Below are 6,309 nucleotides of genomic sequence, written 5' to 3' on the forward strand. Positions count from 1 at the left end.
CATCCCCGTGTCTGCCCCCCTGTCCGGCCCGGTGACAAATCAATACATAATTAAATAAATAATAAAACAGACAAAGGAGTATTTTAATACTCTCTTGTTAAAGTAAAATCTGTCTGGCACAATATGGTATCCAGGTCATTATACTCTATACCAGGCTGCTGGGCAGGACAGGTTTAAAAAAAAAAAATGAATAGCATATAAAAATGTACAGAGAAGTGTTAAATGATACCAGCAGATGAAACCAACAGAAAGCCAAGCTTGTGGTGATAAACTTGCAACAGTGACGAACATGCCTGAGACTGCAGCCGAAGGTTAGCGGCAGTTAAAATCACGCATGGACTTGGCGCGTGCAGGACTTTTTTTATATAGTCTATGGTGCAGGCACATAAGGGGAAAAAAGGCGTACTCTTCTCTTTCTTTCTGTGTGTTGCTGCAAGCAAAACAATACAAAAAGTATTTTTTTGCCGCGTTCTGGTTACAAAAAGTATCAAATGAAGTGTTGGTTTGACTGGAGACGTTCTGATTCAACTCGATACTGGGCTGTTTCGGTCGATACCATAAAGGTATCAAGTAACGATACTCATCCCTAGTGGTGAGTGACAGTGCATTCATGTAGTGTCAGAATAATCAGAATCTTTTTTTAAGTCCTTTTTCTCTTCTTTTTTCCCTCCACTAGAGGTCACTAAAACTTACACACTGAACCTTTAACACAACTTTTAAGAAGCCAGGGTTTGTTGTATACCTATAACCGCCGTAGCGATATATAAAAATGCAGTGATTTTGTGATTATTTCTGCTACATATTGCTCCAACACATTCAGCACCTTGGCTGTGCATTTCCCATAAACGTCATCCCCACATTTCAGGCATTTACAGAATCTTTTCACAATGTCTATATGCCTAGGCCCTAAGCATTGCTTTTATGCAGCTTTTATAAATGTTTACTTCTTGCAAGTGGATCGCTGTCAGATAATGACCCGTCAGATGCAGAACCAGCCCAGGACACATTTCTCAGCCCCACCATCACTCTGGCCAAACCTGCCAGAGTGTCATCTGCCTCTCTTTTTAACAGGGTTCATTTCCACAAGCTTCGCACACTGCAGTGTCAAGCTGCTGGCCAAATGATATATGCTAATATCATGCAAATACCACATAGCAGATCTGGAGGTGAGGCACATTAATGAAAGGCAAAGCATCTTAATCAGCCATAGAAGCGCACTGTCCTTGACAGGCCGGCTGTCGCATCCTCAAATGTTACTGAAGGTCAGCTGACAGCACATCACTGGAGACACTGCTGAGGCTTTAGGCAACATCTTCTGTGACACGTGGCTGCATGGGGTCGCGTGCTCATGCACACATTCATGCAGTTGCACATCCAGACACAGTCCACCATCGCACACTGTGGGCTGTGGGATGGAGGAGGCTGACTCATGAAGGCATGTGTTCATTATTATAATATAGTCAGCGTGGAAGCATCTTCAGCTGGTCAGCTAGTCAGATGAAATATGTATCCCAGTGGCAGATTTTTAAAGACTGCTTCTTTATGTGAAGTCTGGTTACCAATGCACCAGTTGACAAGAGACTAGACTGGAATTTGTGCTTGTTCCACATACACGCTCAGTGCCCACAGTGTGTGAAACACAAAATCAGAGCACAGGGTCAACTGCAGGGCATCATGGCGCATGCAGCACTACAGCATGCAAGGATCCAACAGGAAGAGGGTCTTCATCCAGTTCAGCGCATGTGTCTATGCCAGTTGAAATGTCATTGACTCGCTAAACCTTTTGCACCAGGGGTTGGTCTTAAACTGCTCAGTAAACCAATCACAGCTTTATTTGCACTGTGAATGAATGAAAATTGGCTGATTGTGCTGTTGCTGGATTTTAGATTGTAACCAGATAAATTAGTAATGGGACCTTCTCATTTAATATTTATTTATATGTTCAGACTGCAGGCCTTAATGCTCAATTCCAGATCCGATTTTTTTTCGTTTGACAGTTCACATTATTGCTTAAATGTGGCCCATATCAGACTCCAGTGTGAACTGTTTGCGGCCTGAAAGTGATCTGCATGCGCAGAAGAACAACGCGACGTCACGTAGCAGCACGCTGTTGTACAGAAGTAAACAGGGCCACGGAGGTTAGCCCTGATTAGCTCATACTTGCTAACCCTCCAGATTTTCACGGGAGACTCCCGTTTTTCATTGTCCTCTCACGGGTCACATTTCTCCCGAATTCTGACAAGTGTTTACAACTTTCGGTCCTTTTCATTTTGGTTTCTGGCGCAGTACAAAGCAAGTGCCACACCACTCACTCCCCCTCTCTCCACTGTGTCCGCACCTTTTTATATCCAGTCGATGGTTCACACAGACACAAGTAGCATGCACATAACTCAGAACAAAGCTTGCGGTCCGGTGGATTTCAGGTGTAAGACAGGGTATTTGTGAGCAGATGATAGTGAGGTAGAGGAGGAAGAGAGCCGCATGTTTAATAATGGCTTTTTGTGGAGCTTTTTTGTTCACCGTTGCTCCGTCAACAGCAGGATTGTGACAACAGCTGCTCCAGAGTGACGTCAAAGTCGCATCAATTCTGACCTGTGTCCAGACTCAGGTCGCATTTATAAAGATCCGATCTGTTTCGGATTTGGACCACGTATGAAAGTGGCCCAAATCCAAACTGGAAAAGATTAGATTCCATGTGACTTGGCCTGTTCACACTGTCATAAAAAGATCAGATCTGAGTAACATATGAGCAAAAAAATTGGATTTGGGTAACTTTGGCCTTCAGTCTGAACTTAGCCTTTGTCCCTTTTCTCAGACACACCGTCTTTTTGGTTCTAAAAGCAATTTATTAAACCACTTGTAATATTAAAGCCAGTGAGTTATTTGTTGCCAGATCTAACACTGAGGCAGCAGAGCATCAGAGCTAAATATCTAGGTAAACCAAAAAAAAAAAAAAATGGCTCAAGCAAACTTACAGAGACAAAGCTGCAGCCTCACAAGCACAGATGATTGCGCATTTACTGTAGATACACACACACACACACACACACACACAGGTGCACACATGCACACATCCACACTAACACACAGCTCCAAACACTCCAAACACACATATTCCAGCAGACAGTGCCATTAACCATTCAGCCTCTCTTCTGTCTTGTTCCTTTCATAGAAGCTGTTTGGTGGAGGGGCCCAAAATTTGATCATGCATTTTCTCTTGACTGAAGCCTTCCATATTTAGAGAGTCTATTTGTGGCAGTCTCTCTCCACAGTTGCCTTTGCCATGCCCCGAGGAGAGAAAGAGGGGGACTAATAAACCTTCCAGAGTATGCCTCGTTTAGTTTCAAAACTGCAGCAGAACTGGCACTCACCGCCTGCAGTGCACAACATGAACACTCTGATAAACTGGAATAGGCACGGAACTGAGGGTCGACGTAACTGGAGGAATAGATGGTCTGACCTGAGCAGTTCTGTTAAAATCCCGCCTTATTGCTCTGTCATAGCCTTCGCTTGAACACCATCCGCTCTGTGTTTGTTACTTCAAGAGTTTTAGCTTTTAAGAGATATTCAGCATTTAAACAGTGGGTCAGCATGAGAGAGTTTTAAACTTACTTTTTATCAGTTATAGAATTTATTTTCCACCTTGATCTCAGGGAAAAGAAATTATCAAAATCCCCAAAAGATTTTTTTTCTAATAATCTATAGAACCGTGATAGACATAGTGTTAATATTTAAGCAAATGGTGACCTCTGAACAAAATCCTTGCCACAAAAAGGATAATCTCCTCTATATAATAAGAATACGCTTCAGAGTAGTAGTTATAATATTTGTTTAACTCATGAGGTAACTTATTTGGATCTATAATTAGATTATTTCTGGGGCCATGCTGAAATTAATCTTTCATATCACTCCTTCAGGGTAATTTCTTCTATTGTGAGACTGCAATGAATTTAACATGCCATATTGAGCACTGCATGTATAATAATCCATTTTCTTCATTATGCTGAGGAAAACAATTCAGCGTTCACTGGCAGAAAATAACCTTTCAAATTTATCTCCTTTTGACAGAATGTATTGTGTTAGATAAGACGAGTTATAACCTGTGTTGTCTGGAACAAGTCACACAGTCTTATAAACTTACTGCTGTGTGTGAAGCTGTAGTTTTATACGCAGCTGTGGTTTGTCTTAAACTCATCTGTTGTGTCTTGTAGAAATACTTGACTGACACTACAGGTCTCTGTTTATAAGGTTTAGAAAACCGCCTGCTAAACACACAGTTGAAAAGAGGTTTAAAACAGTGCTTAGTGTGTGGTGTGGCTAAGTGGAGTTAACCACATGATCATAATAATATTAACATGTTTTAATATTGTTTTCCATGTGCAGTGTTATGTAGGCATTGCGTATATTAAAGATCATTCACATCTGCCATAATCACTGTTAAAGCCTAAGAGGAAGAGAGACTATTAAACTGTCTCACAAATTTAGATGGCAAATTCACAATTCATGAATAAACTGCTGCCCCACCATAAGCTGAGTAGAGGGCTGGGGTTTTATTAGCTCTTAAGTTGTAGTTAGGTGGGAAACACGCAAAAATCAGATGTCTAGGTATTGCTTAAAGCCTGCAAATTACAGCGTAATTATTGAGTATATATATCAAATTACACCGTAAGTATTCTGTACATTTTTGAGTACCTGTATTTAAGTTACTAGGTAACAAGATGGGAAGAATGGGGCAAAAGAGGTAACAGTGTTATTACGATTTTAGTACGTATTACTATTATTTTATAGTAAATCATTGGTGTTGTATAGGGGAACAAAACATGGAGGAAGGGACTACTTTTATAGCTGTAACTAGGGTTTCCGCAGGGTCCTAAAAAGTCTAAAATTTCAAAATCAAAATTTTAGGCCTTAAAAAGTGTGTTCTAGGTCTTAAATAATTTTAAACAGGTCTTAATTTTCCAATGTCCATGTAACGCTTGTTCTTTCTTTCGCTAGTCCAAATACAATTTGCTGTATTACGACTACAAAGACCAACATGCAGCTGTCGTGTTATTTCGGCAGATTGTACCACAGATATAAAACAGATTTATTCTTCAGCTGTGGGGAAGTGCAACCTTACCTAGAGCTCATATATGCATGTTAACCAGCTAACCCTACAGCTGTGCACACTGGCCTAGCAGCCGATGTACTAGCAGGTAGGGTTAGCCTCCCCAGTGTTGCAACGCACTAGCAAACTGCGCCGTTTCATACGGACGCTAAGGGGTACCTTTTGCGTAAAATAACTACGCTTTTTTACACAGTCTCAAAGCGTCTGTATTTGACATACTGAGATGAGAACGTGTTGAAATGTGACCCGTGTGGATTATGCAGATCGTAAAAAAATATTTTATGGTCATGGTAGCTTCTCTGTCCTCTCCCCTTCATGTTTAATCAAGGGCAGAGCTCAGCTCGTACACGCACACACAGCAGACAGCAAAGCAGTGGCAACGGTAGAGACAGTGAACCAGGTGAAGTAAAGGGTAAAAGTAGAAAATCAATGTTTCTTTCTGCTTTGTTAGGAGTTGTTAAGCTAATAGTGAGTTGTGAACTAGAAAAAAAGCTGTCTGTAGTATTATGTATTTAATTTTATATATTGCCAATTCAACAGAAGTTACCTAACTTTTCAGATAGAGCAGGCCTATGGAAGAGGATTAGGGCCGCATGCCGAAAATATCCAGACTTTGTACTGATTCGGAAAAAATCTCCAGTACGTATTGGATCAGTCTACCTCGCATACTGTGCCTCATAATGCAAAGCATGGAGTCTTCTCTTTAGTGGCCAACAACAGAACTTTTTACAATTTTAATAAACTATTTAATCACAAAATCCACAAAAAATATAATATTTAATCACAAAATATGCTTGAATGTTTTCGGAGTTGAGAAGCTCAGCAAGTGCTGGCAGGGAAGGCTAATGACCCAGCCGACCGGCAGGGTTAGCTTGTGATCCAGCCAAAACCAGAGCCCTCTACAATCACACAGACCACTGTAGCCAACACAGCAGACAAGTCCAGCAACAACGGCAGAGGAAAAGCACATAAATAACTGTAAGATAGTTTTAATGTCCATACCGCTGTAATTCTTTTTTTTTTTTTTTTTAAACCTGTCCTGCCCAGCAGCCTGGTATAGAGTATAATGACCTGGATACCATATTGTGCCAGACAGATTTTACTTTAACAAGAGAGTATTAAAATACTCCTTTGTCTGTTTTATTATTTATTTAATTATGTATTGATTTGTCACCGGGCCGGACAGGGGGGCAGACACGGGG

Source organism: Micropterus dolomieu, linkage group LG20, assembly GCF_021292245.1.
Source record: "Micropterus dolomieu isolate WLL.071019.BEF.003 ecotype Adirondacks linkage group LG20, ASM2129224v1, whole genome shotgun sequence".
Taxonomy (NCBI): domain Eukaryota; kingdom Metazoa; phylum Chordata; class Actinopteri; order Centrarchiformes; family Centrarchidae; genus Micropterus; species Micropterus dolomieu.